This window comes from Doryrhamphus excisus, chromosome 14, assembly GCF_030265055.1.
Source record: "Doryrhamphus excisus isolate RoL2022-K1 chromosome 14, RoL_Dexc_1.0, whole genome shotgun sequence".
NCBI classification, from domain to species: domain Eukaryota; kingdom Metazoa; phylum Chordata; class Actinopteri; order Syngnathiformes; family Syngnathidae; genus Doryrhamphus; species Doryrhamphus excisus.
In genome coordinates this window covers 11,516,997-11,534,195 of record NC_080479.1, presented here as the reverse complement: position 1 = coordinate 11,534,195, position 17,199 = coordinate 11,516,997, and the positions used below count along the sequence as shown (strand labels likewise).

At 40.5% G+C, this 17,199-nt stretch overlaps 1 protein-coding gene across 2 annotated transcripts in view; it reads right to left on the bottom strand.

Annotated features, from left to right (window-relative positions):
- csmd2 (CUB and Sushi multiple domains 2) overlaps window positions 1-17,199 on the bottom strand; it is a 148,775-nt gene that overhangs the window by 82,260 nt on the left and 49,316 nt on the right. The window contains exon 1 of one of the 2 annotated variants that reach the window (XM_058046313.1): window positions 617-865. The exons of the other annotated variant lie outside the window; for it this stretch is intronic. The gene's annotated coding sequence lies outside the window, so the exon portion shown is untranslated. Of the gene's footprint in view, window positions 1-616; window positions 866-17,199 lie in introns of those variants that run through there. 2 annotated transcript variants of the gene reach the window in all.

Genomic DNA, 17,199 nt, shown 5'->3' with positions numbered 1-17,199 from the left:
TGATGTATCTGTGTATAATTTATGGCGGATTAATGTGAATGCCGGTGCATGTCATTCAAATAATTTGCTCCCATAGAAATGAAGGATAATTTGATTAAAACAGACCCAAGAGTGAAGCACCCTGTGAATGCCTTTCATTATTGTGCACAAAGACAACCTTTCATACGATGGAAAATGTGATGTCATCTGTTCTGTATTCCAGGGGCGAGACTCATGTATGCATAATGACAAATGGGTGCAGTTTCGGTGTCAGAGGTGATCGGCTTCACAGCAGGATCAAACATGTTAAATCACCGTTTTCGGGCATGATCGCATCGGCGTATGCCGTCTAATGAACACAGCTCATGTTCACATGTGGGTGTTTCCATGGTTAGTTAAGTCGAGGGACATTCTGGAGAGGAGGGGAGAAAAACGTCCCTTGTAATTGCAGCCACTTTGGAAAGATCAATCAGGAGTCTGCTCTGTATGCAGGTCTGTACAGTGGAGTGAGGGTCACAGTGACTTTAAAGCCCAAACTAAACTTTCAGCATTTTAATGATGCGGATTATTGCACGAGCTGATTTAATCCACAGGTACAGCACACACATATGAGCAAACACTGCTTTTCGAGACATACGTATCAATGCTCCATCCGGGGTAATCACCGTGAAAGTCCAGAAGGGCAGTATCCGAGTGTTGGCTTTGACCTTCACCGTACACCGGGGCTTTGTGTACTCCACATAAAACAGAACACCAATACAGGTCTTCTAGTTCTTGAAACACCCATCCCTCGGGACATAGAAACCATCAACCTTTACCATAGTATGAAACAAGGCCTTCAGGGCAGTTATGTCTCAGGTAAGGGAGTTTCAAACCGCCCTCCTTTCCTTTACCTCCCTGGTCTAACAGTACCAAAATATCTGTTCTTCTATTTCTGTGCCTTCTGTATAATTTACTGGAAGAATTCTGCTCCCAGCAGGGAATATTGTTAAACCTTCTAAGGGAACCCCATCAGCTTTTTCCCCAACTAATTTTCTGACTTCATAGAAAATACAACGTGGACACTGATTGAAAGAAATGTATCTTTGCGGGAATAACACGTCATTGCGGCATTTTCTTTCTTCCACTTGTCTTCAACCGTAACATGGGCATTAAATCCTTATAATACCACCATACTGGGCTGCATCTATGTTGCAATAGTAGTGGCTTTGCCATGCCTGTATCAATATATGTATACTATATATGTTCACATAAATATCCGCTAAAAGCAGAAGGAAAACAATTTTAGCAAAACAGACGGCAATTAAAACCACCAGCAATTAAATGTGAAAATGTCAAAAACAAGTAAGGAGGCTGGGAACAGCATATGCCATAAATCAATCTATTGCACAAAACACGAATGTGGCAGCCTTTGGCAGTGTTTCAAAGCTAACAACAGCACAAGTATCACTCCTCAACCAGTAAAAGTCACTTATTAACAGTATCGGTTACACTTACAGAGTCTCGCTTTTATTTAATATCAAAATCATCTATATAGAATTGTATTGAAGATGCAGAACTATGTTACATATATTTTCCCAGCAAAACGGCCCTCTTTAGTCCAGGGTTTATGAGGATGAAGTAGCTGATAAAAGCCAAACACGGTTGTAAGGATAAATGTATTTCCTAGTCTAAGCAGTTAAAAACACACTTCCTTCCTACAGTCTGCAAAGGAGCAGGGATGGGCCAGAAACATAAACCTAAGGGTCTCAATGCACGCTAGTAGAAAATTCAATGCCACTTGTTCAACAATTGATCTCTCTGCCAGTGAGATTCATGACTTGGGCTCAGAATGTCTTAATAGGGAGGCAAAGGACTGAGCTATGCTGTTTACCGCAAGTGAACCATGAATGCTGAAACCATAAAGGGTCTGGTGGCCCAGTGTAATGAGTCTTTTAATTCAATACACAACAATATACCTGGATATGTTGTTACTGGGAGACCTGAGCTGCGTCAAAGCATCCATCCATTTTCTATACCGCTGATCCTCAGTAGGGGTGCAAGGGTATGCCGGAGCCTATCCCAGTTGACTTTGGCAGGGTACAACCTGGATTGGTGGCCAGCCAATCACAGGATACATATAGACAAACAACTACTCACATTCATACCTATGGACAATTTGGCGGCTGTGTCAAAGCATACAAATCTATAGTCGACAGTAGTTTGGTGAGTCGCAACCTGACAATGCACACAAATCACCAGGACATCTTTCGAAACACAAAGCAGCTTCTGAAGAGCAGAAATAAAAAAAACAAAAAACTCCAAGGTCACTCTTGAAAGAAGAAATGACAATCACGAAGCTCTCCTTTTATGTCCATCAAACACAAGTCTAAACGAATTTAAGTGAGTTTTCAAGGACTGATTGCGGCATCGTGGCCCTTCTATTTAACTGACGGCTTATCAAAAACAAACAAATGTTGGGAGAGAGGCGACACAACATGCAATGAGAAGATATGCAAAGAGGCACAGCAAACATACAGATCAAAATTGTAAAAATGCTCAAGGTTAATGAGGCATTTGCTTTGTGAGAAGATGTCAAAAGTTGCACAGTTTGCTCTACAATGACAAAATGTCCAAGTGCTTTTATGGACAAAAAAAAGCAACCAATGTCTTTGTCTTTGCTATGACCCTAATTTGGCGTTGTTATCAGTCATTGGTAGACACGTTTTATTAGACCTGTTTCCTAATTTGAATGTAATCATCTCCCAAATACACTCCCCCTACTATCACATGTACTCTAGATGGGACCATCATTTAGAAAATAACTTAAAACAAGCAATGGAGACAATAAACTCATTAGGAAAATGTTTACTGAGGTAATACATCAAGTGTGAAGTTGGGTTACTGTTTTTGCTTCAAATAAATTGAGTTGTTCCTTGCCAGTAAATTAAAAAAAGACCTAAATTGGGATGGAGTGATGATGAACTACTTCCATATACATTGCATGTAAGGTAAGTGATGAGTGACGACTACTGGACTATCTGTTCAAAAAAAGTTTCCTGCGGTCATTAAATGTGTGCATGATTTCACAACAAGCCATTAGCAACAGTAACTTACTGACATTCATAAAACTAAATGGCATATAAAACTCTGTTGCCACACAATCTGCTCTTGTGCACTTTTTATAATGGAAGCTGTGAATATTGCAGAGTCAGAACTTTGCCTTTAAAAGAATAAGCACTGACAAGGAGCCCACGTATTAAAGGCTAGTACAATATATAAAAGGTCAAAATAATGCATAAAGAAAGCTAATTAACTTCAAGTCTGAGCATTATACAAAGTAATAGCGACCAGTAAATCCGTTGAGATTTATTTTCAAGAGCTATTGAGAGAAATTAGAGCTTCATACTGCACTTCTCATCACCGAAACAAGATGGTCTTTCCCTCACAACAGTTGGTCTCCATCTGCAGGGAAAGAGTGCGTGAAAAGAAGTGAAGGGATAATCAATTTCAAAGAGGCACTTTTATTGTCCGAAAGTGCTTATAATTGAACATTTACATTCTCAAAAGTCGGACATAATTTAGGGATTTATCTCAGATGCAACCCACTTGCGTTAGCAGTATTTTAAATCACATACACACACATCCTTAACAGCTATTATAACTCAAATCATCCCACATAGCTTTTAACTGTGCTTCCTTAATCAATTGCAACTAAGCATTCCTATCAAATAATCTTCCTTCAAACTAAGTGGTTGGAATAAAGCAATGGACTGACAACTAATGCAGATCAAGAGCTGCTGTTTAAAACACTTTTTAATCAATAAACTGTATATTTGTTGTACAACTCTCCTATCATCTTCACTGGGACATAAAGGTATCATTTATGCTCTTTTAATCATACCTGAACACTTTCTCTTTCAAAACTAATTGTCTGTGGCTCAAAGCCGTGATGTGATTTGAGGCCGATCATCCCACTCGGGCTCTTTTTATCCTCACCAAGGACACAGTGGAGTTTTGTTTGCTTTTTTACTGGACCGTCAGTCAACTGTTTGGGAGCAGGATTAGGCAGAAATCACTGAGCGGATTTTCACCAAATTTAGTGGACGGGTTGTGATCCATAGAAAAACATGTTAAATTAATTTGGAGTCGATGCTTTTAGGGGCCATCCATAATTTTCAACATTTTCACAAGAGTACAAAGAGTACTCTTTTGAGCAACCCCCCCCCCTAAAAAGAGTACAATCCCAAATGAAAAATGTTGATGGGTCCATGACCAACTGACCCAATACAGCCATGAAATTCGAACATGTCCAATAGTGTTCTCTGGCTGTATTTTGGGACTCTGGTCAATCAGTCACTGCCCATCAACATTGTATTGAACACGAGCAAGATAAAAAAATTATATAAAATGCCTCTTTTTTGTATTTTTCTTTCAAGAAAATACAAATGTATTACAAATTTGGTCTTTTTGTATTGTTCTTTCTATCAAATGATACATGTAGAAAAGTCCTGATGCAACAACTGTTTTCCACAGGATTTTTTAAACAAGGGAATACTTCTTGTATACACACATGATTACTCAAGGAGCAGAAGAGTTGCCCCTGGTTTCCAGAAGCCTGAAGAGATAAAATCTTCTTTGAAATGATGGACACAACCCTTGAACTCAACTCAATTCGAAGTACGCAATAAAGATGCCACAACTGTTTTGAAAAGGCTTAACAATCACACCTATAGTCTAGTCAGTGTATCACAGGAAGTGAAAATCACATTGATTGTTACTGCACTGTCCACAAAGTCAAATTCACCACCACAGTGTAATTCAGAAAATGGCAATCACAGCCAGGTCCATGCCCAAATATAGAAAATAAACACAGAGCTGGCGAATAGATTCAGGGTGGTCGGTTTAGTTTTGATCTTCTCCATTTTCTCAACGGCACTTCGGAACAAATCCGCCCTGCTTGATTCCTTCGATTTGGAACCTTTCCAAGCCGCCTGGCCAGCTGCTACAGCGTCCTTCCGCTTTCTTTCCGAACGCACAAAGCAGTAAACATTGATGTATTGTTCGTATGCATTGCTCGGTGAGCGATGAATGGCAGTAATTCTCTTTTTGATGAACAAAAATAGGTAATCGAAATCACCGGGGTCGGCCATTGTCTGATTGTTGTGTTGGAATGAGTATCGCATGGACTGGTACGCTCTCGCGCTAGCATACGACGGCAGGGGACCAGTCTATTCGCGCTAAAATTTGACTGCGTCCCGCGGTTCGAACATACAGACATCGCCATTTTCTGGTTTTCAAAAAAGCGTACGTTGATGTCTTAACCCCCTCCCCCCCTCGTACGGTTTGTACGCTTGTGAAAATGTTGAAAATTATGGATGGCCCCTTAGTATTGCATTGTTTAGAAAAAAATGGTGAATATAATCTCTTATTCATTCTACTTGAATTCAGTAATGAATTCAACGAGTCGTAAAAACTCAATGGAATCTTACAAGATTTGAGACAAGCACAACACAAAGATGTTGCAATGCACAGACTGACTAGGTAGATATCTTCACATCACCTTTTTCAATAGACAACAAAAGAGCTTTTATGGGAACTGAGTAAAATGAATGGAAAAAAAAAACTGCCGTAAGGCAGCAAGGTCCTGCTTGGGAAATGAGCCAACGGACAAGAAGACTGTAATTTGTCAAAGCCCCCGAAGGTGTGAGGGATAAGGCTTTTTGCATTAGCATGATTATACAGCAGATCCAGGACATGAAGACAAATAGCAAATCAAAATGTTACATTGTATTGATCATTGCAGCCACAAGGGCCATGGGGAAATTTCATCTAAAGCTATGTTGTCTTGCCTTGAGGAAAATTATCAAGTCAATATAGTAACTCAACTCAAGCTATCGAAGCTGTCAAGACAGATTGTCTTATATTTGGGGTCTACAGATTGATTAAAGTAGCAGAAAAAACTTTTTCCTAAGCGAGTCAGAGCATTTCCTCCTGTCACTCACACACACCAGTGACCTGAAGACACAGAGACTCGCTCCAAAAGTGTCTCAAAAGTTGGCCAAGGTAAACAAAGGATTTATGATCCAGCCATCAATCCTTTCTTTTCCCACTTACCCAAGTCGGGGATGCTGGGGAAACGATCCGAGCTGGCGTCCATCTGGGGGACCTTAAGGCTTTCTCATTGCAGCTGTGAGACACAATCGCTCCTGCGTGTCCTCTGATCTACCACGGGGCCTCCATCTGGCTAGGCATGCCCACAATACTCGAGCCGCCTCACCTGGCTTCTCTTGATGTAGGATCTCTCAATCACTACCCAAAATTCATGGCTATACGTAGGAAATGTAAAAACACATCAAGCAAGGTAAATCAAGAGCGTTACCTTCTGGCTTAGCTCTAGGAGTTATGATGAATATTTGAATTGTATTAAACCGTTTTGCTTAAAACTTATTAAAACGTATTGAGTTTGTGTCAAGAGCTTAATGATCAAAGTTTGATCAAACCAATGCATTAACGATGCATGCAATCTGATTAATCACAATTTTATACATTGGATGTCATTATAATTTCACATCTTATTTGACACATCAAGCAAGGTAAATCAAGAGCGGTACCTTCTGGCTTAGCTCTAGGAGTTATGATGACTATTTGAATTTTATTAAACCGTTTTGCTTAAAACATATTAAAACGTATTGAGTTTGTGTCAAGTGCTTAATAATCAAAGTTTGGTCAAACCAATGCATTAAAGATGCATGCAATCTGATTAATCACAATTTTATACATTGGATGTCAGCATAATTTCACGTCTTTTGATCCAGATTCATCTAAAGCCAGGGCCTCCTCATGACTTTAACTGATGACCTTTCCAGGATAGATCTAACGTGAGCTCTCACTGACATGCATGCAAACATGGAGCGACAACTTTCGTCATGGCGTGCAGTGACGAACGAGGAGGACTCACGCAAGAGAGCAGCAGCTTCCCGCTGAATGAGTCATCCAGGTAGCAAGAAATGCCCAAGCTTGATCACGACCTGAACCCCCCACCGCCCCTCCAGTGTCCACCCACTTATTCGAGAGCACTGTGGAGTTTTCGTTTAATTGGTTTTGAGGTCACAGACAAAAGCCCTCCTGTTGTTCATGCATTCACTTTCATCCTGAGGCATTAACGGAAAAAGTATGCGATGCACAAAAGATAGACAATCCCTTGGCTGGGTTGTGTTCACTGGCCCTTTGTCTGACTTTCACAGTGGGCTTTAATGAGATTAACTTTGTTCTCCTTTTTTGCCATCATTCTCTACAATTCCCTTCCTGTCATTTCTCTGATCCCCTGCCTTCTTTCTGTGTTATGCGATGACATATTCATATGTGTCTGCTTTGCTTTACTGTTCACTGTGGCAATGACAGCTAACACTAAAAGGGCTATAGACATTACCTAACTATGAAATATAATATGTGGTTACCGTTTAGGCTTGGGAGTATGTTTTCCCAATCACTTAAAATGTTTTATCATTTTGTCCATGTTGCTCAACAGGCTAAGTTGAATGAAACTCCAAGTTATCTCGAAATGAAAATGTCCCATTTGTGTTCTTTCATTACACTGAAGAGAATGGCAACCTTCACCATTAACTCCATTAACCTTCCATAACGTCAAAAAAAAAACACAAAAGAGACAGATAACACAGGCTTGTATTGCCGTCTGTTGTTATGATTTTTATCCATCTATTTCCAATTTTAGCATTTATTCCTTATCAGCCACACTATCATCAATCACGCCAAGGGAAAAAAAGCCATGGAAAATGACTCTCTTACACATCAGCCATGACCAATTTGTCATGAGAAAAAAAAAACTCATCCAATTAAAAAGTCTATCTGTCTGCCTCAGTCAGCACTGACCTTTCACCCACCCCCATAGCTTTGATATAGACACTGTCACGCTGAAGGGGTGTGCTATGATACATAACATAGGAAGCAAATGATTGACTTTACTTTTCTGATAATATATAGTCTGTTATTCATAAATGAATGATATTCCTGTGCAGTGGAAGGATCTTAGAATTAATTATTAGCTTCACCAACATATTGCATTCTATACGGTATATAAAATGGATCTCTATGTAGGACAATGCAGTGGTTGCAATATGTGAGCGCACACATACCGGCCTTATTATTTCTCGCTGTAGATGAATGCAGCCTTAATATCCCATGTCATTAGACTGCGTGGCCAATAACTATAGGCTGCAAAACCCAGGAGATTATTTCATAATTATAGAGACAGTGTAATCATATACAGGAGAGATACTTAATATGGTACTCTGGTGCTTTGTTCTTGTTTGAAGAAAAGCTGTGACATGAAACGATGGCGTAAAAGCCATGCGTCGCTCTATAGATATTTGTTGCAAATGACTCTAATATTGTGTACATTATTGTAAAGTGTTAACAGTTATTGCAATATTCAAAGTAAATTAAAGGGATTAGACCATTTTGAGAGGCCATCTTAAATTCGGGCCAATAGGGTGCATGTTCTGGAGGATGGATGGTGGATGTATGTGTTTTTTCATAAGGCTTAAGAAACAGTGACTGGAAAGTAGTGCAGCTATGAATAAAATATGCTTATATTTTCATATGATTTGCTACTGAACTCCCATGAGAGCACATTGACACGTTGTACGAACACGATTAACAGAGTAACATCTCAAAGACTCCCAACAACTAATACCACATCAAGTGCATGGTAAAGCTTGTACTTTTCACAGTGACTCGGGCAAAAAAATTGTAAAAAATCCTGCATTTGATACCTCGGGGCCGTCAGGGCGTCACCGAGCACGCCTTCTCCTTTCCGCAGTGAATGCGATTACAGTAGCTGTGACGGAGACCTTATGTTAGCTGTCAATCAGCATCCGCTTTTCTCTAACAGAGCGCCTGCAGCACCGCAGTCACATGGGGTGAAGTGTAATGTGTGTATGCTGCCATCCTCAGTGAGTTGGGACAAGGCCTCAAGGGCTGTGCGTGGCTCAGCTCTTCCGGACTAAAATGGGTCAAAGAGTGTGTTGTGTTAATTATTTAACACTTACACACATTTCAATGGGATTAGTAGCACACACAGACTCCAAGAGGTGCTTTAAAACAAATAAATAAATTATACTATGGTCTATTATGAAGTTTTGTGTATATCATATAATAAATCAATAATCTGCCTATATTATCCCCCAGTTATTTCTAGTGTGTCTATGGCTGGTATAAACAAAAATGTACTGTATGCCTTTTTTTCCTCAATCACACCCAACATTCCCAATGGACTCAATTAGCTGCAGCTGTAAAACTGTATGATATGACCTGCCCATGAGCACCAAACTGCCTTCCCCCGCTAAATATACCTCACTTTTGAGCATGTGTAAGTGCATGCATGCCTCCATGTTTTGGGATGTGCAAAACTCTTCAAGCAGCAGTGTGTGCGCTCAATAAGTAGCATCAAGTGCTTGGTAAGTGCTTTAGACAGGTTGACATATTGCAATAGTATACACTGTGGAATGAAGTAACACATAGTAAGTAAGAGAAGACTGACATTACTTTGCTAAATGGAAAAAAAATGCAAATGGTAGTCAAATTTGGAGTTGGATTCTGAAAACTACTTAATTGAGAGTAACACATATGAGCACAAGTTTTAATTACAGTATGTCAGGGACACCTTCACCCTGATGTGACTACTATATTACATAATGCTAATGCAAAGTTGACTATAGGGGTGTTAGTTTAAGTCTAGAGGGCTCTAATGATGTTAAAACAACATACATAGACTGTTGTAAATAGATAGTAACGCTGTACTATGAAAATATTCAATTTAGGAATCCTACTTCATGGATATTGAAATAATGGTTGAGTCTGGAACAAATGAATGGACGAATCACTAACATCGAGTAGCAGTAGACTATGGTAGGTACCCACTTTATTGCCCTAAATATCTTTATTCTGTGATTTGCAATGCACTGAAGCAAACTGAAGGTTGAATATGTCGCACAAGCAGCTCATTTCTGGATGTTTGTGGGGAAAAAAGTTTGTAGGGGAAAAAAAAATCTATGGAATAAGATGCCACGACTTCAAACTAGAACACACTGTGTGTAGTTTACTAATTTCATGGTGTATGGTTCCCAAGTGCTGAGATTGTTGCGTGCATTGAAGTCTACTTTGCTCTCGGCAAGTGTAAAGTTGTTTGAATGAGTTCACCCAATTTTGTAAAGTGAACAGTGAATCGCTTATGTAAGTCACTGCAGTTTTATATATGCATATGAAAAGCATCAGCACAACTTATTGGGAGGGGTCATTATACAAGCATTGCCTGTAAAGTAAACATTTCAAAAACGCTTATCATGAGCATATTAATTCTGGGCCTTTAAAAATGGTATGATGATACTATGCACCTCTCCAATGATTTATAAAAAAGAATTTGCATAAGGTTGAAGTGAGTTTATGTATACAAACACTCATAATATATGACTCAGAAAATCTAACTTTGGCTCTAGGAGTGAGAGTAACGAGGCAAAACAAAAATTAAGCTGTGGCGGTACCCATCTAGACCTGGCCAACTGGCCGTAGTTCTATCAAAGCACCTGATCCTTTCGATGCGGTGTCGTGCCGTTTTACGGTCCCTGCAGCAACTCTTTCCCCAAGTGTGTCGCTCACGGCTCCTGGTGTCTAATAACTTCCGGATAATATATCATATCAAATTGGTGCCGCACCATCATGTGACCTGGTGACGTTGAGACGCTGTGAGATCACACGCAAAGGTAATTTAATCCAATAAATTAAAAAAACACAAAAAGCCTGTTAATGAGTTAATAGGAGCATTCTTTTTCTACAAGTTACATTATAAAGCTTGGCACATTTAGTAGCTGAACGCTATGGTGTACCCCACAAGTGTATAGTTAAATGTCAATAATTAATAGACTCACACTTGAATCTCCATGTTGTGCACTTCACCAATTCACTGTGGGACTAACTAGCAGGATGCTGAAACAAGCATTTGCTAAACCAATTCTGACTTGGATTCCTGTACATCAAATCCTCCATAGGTGTTATTAAATGGAGGGGAAACAAAATCAATCACATGTGACAGCGACTGTAGGCAGGGTTAACGGCATGTTGCTGCTCGAAAACAGCTCGACTTTGTTGCAGTCTAAATACATGCCTCCTCATTATATCCAAACTTTTAATAAAGTTCCAAACTCGGGGTCTCCTGCTGTTTCACTTACCCTTTCGGGGTAAGCCTCTGATTAGCAGTGAAGGAAATAGTTGAAATGTGACAGCAGAGCACTGGCAAACATGGATCCAACATGGATTGGATATCATTACTATTTACATTTAACTAATGAGCCGTATCTATTGGTTAGCGCTCAGACCTCACAGCTAGGAGACCAGGGTTCAATTCCACCCTCGGCCATCTCTGTGTGGAGTTTGCATGTTCTCCCCGTGCATGCGTGGGTTTTCTCCGGGTACTCCGGTTTCTTCCCACATTCCAAAAACATGCTAGGTTAATTGGCCACTCCAAATTGTCCATAGGTATGAATGTGAGTGTGAATGGTTGTTTGTCTATATGTGCCCTGTGATTGGCTGGCGACCAGTCCTGGGTGTACCCCGCCTCTCGCCCGAAGACGGCTGGGATAGGCTCCAGCACCCCCGCGACCCTCGTGAGGAAAAAACGGTAGAAAATGAATGAATGAATGAATAATGAGCCGTATTCAACCATAAAATAACATTATTCATTTTATTTAATATATGTTTTTTTTTTGTTTTATTCCAACTGCATATATACATATTCTATACACTGTTTCTTTGCTGTATTGTGTCTCGGAGACATGATAAGTGGAGTATAAGCCGCAACACGATGGGAACTAAAAGACACGAGGGAGAGAAAGTCCAAAATAAAAGAGTGTGTCAGCAGACTGTATGCAAAAAGGAAGCATGACACAGAGGAGCTAAAGGTATTAGTTTTGCCGGCGCTAAAGCCATCCTTCCCATTCCCTCTTCATAGCTTCCACGAAGAGAGAGGAAGGGGGAAAAAAAGGAAAGGCAGAATAATCCCTCGGCAGCTCCATTTGTCTGCGTCACGCTGTTGCTGCTATTTATAGCACATTAAGGAAGATTTAAAAATGGTCAGGTGTAGCGGTGCAACTAACGATTATTTTCTTAGTCGATTAATCTCAAGCGTGTTGTTTCGATTAATCGGGTAGGTGCTTAGACCCTCCAGTAGAGTAGGCATTTTAATGGGTGCCAAAATATCCAACATGCTTGGACGCCCATCAGAAACGCTTCACAACATTGATGCAACACAAAACACAAGCCAAACCCAATGGCATTCCATTGTATTACTAATAAAGTGCAAAGTAGTGTCTCCATGTGCAAGACAGCAACTACACTCTTGGACATGTTGAGCATCCATTGGCTTCGGGTCAAAAGAACCAGCTCTGTTCTCGATCCATATCATTCATGCAAACAACACAATAATTAACCATGCTATGACAAATCACACAGCTTTTCCCTGGTTCACTGGCCACAGCAGCACCTTCCATAATCCTGCACTATCACACAGTCGGGGGAGAATGATAGTCAAGCTAATAATGCCATGATATTAGCAACACTGATGTGCAAAAAGATAGAGCTAGCCAGAGCCAGTGTATAATTCCGCCTGTCCCGGACGACACTAATCCCTTTTTTAATTATTTCCCCACTTACAAAACACACACCCCACATGTTGCCGAAGTAATATAATCAGAACAACTAATTACAAAATGCCAGAGTGTGCAAAGCAAAAAGGTACGCACATTTGATTCAAACAAAATACACACCCAACACCCGGCCCTGGAAATGTCGTGCAGCGAAGTTTAGACAAAGCTTTGGCTTTGGTTGACAGCCTGTTTTGTAATTCTGTCTATAAGGTGAAGGTGAAATACAAGACTGTAAATCGATGATGCTGACAACTTACTGGCACTTTACTAAATCTGGAGTGAACAAATGCCACTTAAGATAGAAGCCCACATGTCACATTTGCTTTCTCATCAAATCCCTTAGTTTGAAGTTTGGCAAACTTTTTCTGCTCGAGTAGGATGACCATATTTTGATTACGAAAAACCTGAACACTCGCCCCAGAGATAATCACATGATACTCAAGGATTGATCATTAAAATTCAAACGAAGATTGTGTTAAAACAAGAGAGAAATGTGATACAATAGTAAGAGAAAAGTGTATAGTGAACGTTTTGCAACCTTAAAACCTAATAATTGTAAACAGACGAAGTTGGTTACTTTGTCTATTTCACTTATTGTGGGCAATTTTTATACACTGTACTCCCTTCTGTGAGATACTCTACCTGATGTACGTAGTGGTATCCATTAGGACATTTCACTATTGTCACCTCTAAAAGTTCAACAGTGCACCCTTACGTACCGACGGCCGACGCTGCCTGTCACCCTTGGGCTTCCCACGTTTATTGATGCAGTTGAAAAGAGTTTTTATGGGAAGCACGGTGGCGTGCAGCACCGGTAATTGCCGGTCAAGGCACGTTCACTGGAGTTCATAAAGGTTGCTCTGTAAATATATTCAGGTTGGCCTGGATGTCACCTCATATAAAAAAGTGATGAGTGGGAAGACTGCACACACAAAACCCAACTGACAAACCAGTCCTGCGGTTGCACAGACTATGCAGATAAATACCTAAGAAGCAACAAAGCACATCCGTCGGTGATATTTGATGATAATGGCCATGTAGGAGGACTCCCTCGATATGAGTCATGTGGATCCAAAAGGTAGCCATGACTCATGTCCAATCAGTTCAAGACAAACAAGTTTTAAAAAATCAATGCAACTCTCGGCCTCTCTTACGGTCCCTCACATCCCTTTATTAATATCATCCCAAAGCAAATGAATTTGACATAAACTAAATGATTTGAGTTGGCAAGAAGGTGGAATGTCTGACGCCCTTGGCTGCTGTTGTCAAGTTAGGTTACTCTACAAGATGGACGACTTCTTACGTGCCGTACTGTTTATGTGTTTGTGTTTAGGTTATTCGGTGAAAAGTAGAGGGTTGACAAAAAATAAATAAATGTTGTGGCTGAGCGGTGACCCAGATCAGACAGTGACATCTTGGTGATCTCTGGGGAAGGCCCTGGGACAGGATGATGTTCTGCTGTTACTGCAGCATGGTTGCACACTGAAGATGTTAACATTTATTTGAACACAGATTTGTCTGCTCCGAAAGACGTTGGGGTGTTTTCACAGAGGAACTAGTGAACCTTGCTACAGTCAAAACATCTAAGTTTTCCTGCACTTGCTCTTTAATCTCCGCAAAGAGCTTTTCAGCCTGGCTTACTGACTTTTATTAGCTAATTATTGTTACTGTTTAATTGCAAGGCACTCTCGCATTGCATTGACTATTATCTTCATCACAACACAATCATTATTGGGTATAAGCGGCATAAAACCGTCATTTAAACTTGTAAACAAAGATATTTCTTTGATGAAAGTATTTGTTATATGTACAATGCACAGCAAAATGTACTTATCCTCCCGATCTAGTGGGTGTGGATGAAGTGTCTCAACCACCCAAGAACCCAGTCTACCTCATGTATTGGAAGATTTAATACAAAGAATGATGCATTTTCGGCACGAAACCAAAGTGCCTAGACTGAAGACACTCCCATAGAAGCCCATGTGGTTTAGAAATGTCATACGGAAAACTGCATTGTGAGTTTTGAGATTCAGTCTTGAACTTCTTATTCCATCTCCAACTAAATCATGCTGTGTATGTGTCCACAAAGTAGTTATTTCCAAGGTGTCGGTATGCTTTTTAAGCTTATGCGGAGGGCTGTTAAAAGTGATAGATTGCATCCCAGTGGTGCCACGTAAACACACCTAAAGAGGCCCAGTGATGTGGCCCATTGCCTTTAACCTCTGCGTGTTCTCTCGCTCTTGCTGGAATAAAGGTTGATGGTAACACATGGCTACACATGCTTACACAGACACTTGGCGATCCAGACTGCGTGCCTCAGGGGAGCCAGTTTACCCTTTAGACTAAACATCACTGACTAAATTTCCGCTCCTGCTGTTTCTTAACAAAACACAGATGATCAACGGTAATTAATAATGGATGTTAATCAGGCGTTGCCAGCCTACCCAACCGTTGTGGCCTAACTGGTCTCGTATTGGCAGGAGCAGAGCAAGTTTCTAAAGTTGATGATGGCTCATTTTGCCAACCTATATGTCTATTTCACTTCTCCCCATCACTGTGCAGTTTTACACCATGAGCAATGACAATGAGAGAAAATGCATCAAAGTGTTGAAGGTCTGAGATGAGCCAATCTGCAGCAAGGCACAAGGTTTTGGAGATAACATTGTTGATTGATGACACGTTGCAGATTGAGTCCTCAAGCAACAGCTGCTGCTAATAAATCTTTACTCAGACAAATAGGCTTTGAGGGGCATCGGTGGGCAGACTGGTGACGACAGCTATTGATCCATTGCTCGAGCGCAGACTGATGGGCCAAACTATAGTTTTAGATGTATGAACGCTGACACAGCAAAACAAAAAAGTGACTAGACGCCTCTTTCAAGGATTGGGGTTGTTGTTGGAAAACTTACATACAGTGGAACCTCGGTTAGCACTGAAACACACTCCAACCGTATTAAGTTTGCCATAACAAATAATTTCAATTCAATTAAGAGAGTGTCCCAAACATGTTGGAATAGTTCTGATAAAACTGCAGCTCAAGTAGTCACTCATCCGCCAGCTTAGACTTAAATAATGCACAGCAACAACTGTATTATCTTGATATGCAGCCTGCAGGAGTTTACCCAACGCAATAAACACAACTCACTATTAGTTTACTTTTGTCTCGGATAATACGTTCACTTTCATGATGAGAGCACCACTTAGAGTAAATGACTATAGAATATGTAATGAAAGTGTATAGACTTTCATTAGACAATCAGACCAAACGATTCGCTCAGATGCTTTATGACACGCACATGGTCGAGAGAGCGGGAGAGAGGCAGAAACGCCACAGCACAGTCTAGCCCCTTGACGACGTGACTGGACTTGTGATACAGGATTGAATTACCAGCAAGGCTCTGAAGCAAAGTGCTTCCAATCCCACAAGTCGACGTTATGAGAAACATCTCACAGCATAACCAACATGAACTCCATCCACTACTACACAGCAGCATCCATTTAAGCACATGTACGGAAAGTATCGCTGTCTGCTGTGCTGATGCTCAGACTGCTTATTTATATGCTGAAATGGCCATTTTTAAACGCAGGAAATCGAACAGACGGCTATAGTGATTTGACACAAATATATAAGCAGTGTTTGGGCTGCAATAAATCAAAACCTCAGACCTAAGGGACTCAAAACAAAAAGTTGAGGCTTTTATCTCCAAAAAAATGATATGTATTGATATTGCTTTAGCTCCAAACCCAAATAATCTCCGGGAAGTTAAAAGCTGTTCCAGAGACTGCTCAATCACTCAGGTGAGTCAACTAAACAAACAATCAATATATAGCAGTGCTTTCCAACAACAATCTCTCTCTCTCACGCACACACACACACATTGAAGTTACCCCCCCCAAGAGTGAGACACATCAGCAAAGCAGGGGCCATCCACACGCTCACTACATGTCACAGTCATGAACCAGCAGGGTTAGGTTTAAAAAGAAGTCAAAGGATGCACAAACAAGAACAATTAATTTTTTTTTTGTCTTGTCGACAAGCGCTTCCTTATCTCTATTTGCAGTTCTGAAAGTGTGACGAGACTTGCTTTTAACATCTCAAGCAATGTTCGAAGATGCAAGTGCATTAGGGCGCTTTGCAAAACAAAGTGCTACCCAAAACCAAAAAAAATAAGTCAAATATATGTGAGTTCCACTTAGACGCAAATGGGCGAATGAGTATCTGGCAATTGGCGAGTGTTGGGTATTTACATTGCCTTAAAGTGGATGGAGATGGGGGAGAAAATCAATATGGATGCAAACAATGCAATTGTAGAGGAATGCATTCCCCTGGGCGAGCAGCACTCACAAAGATCTATTAGGGTAATTCCATGTGGAGGAGGAACTGGAATTTCTTTCTTTTTCGCAAGACCTTTCCACTGTGACGCTTAATCCGCATGCATATTTCTGAAGACTGCCTGCTGCCTTTTCTGAATCCTAACACTGCAGGGCTGTCAATCAAAGCATGGGTTTGTGTGGTAAACTA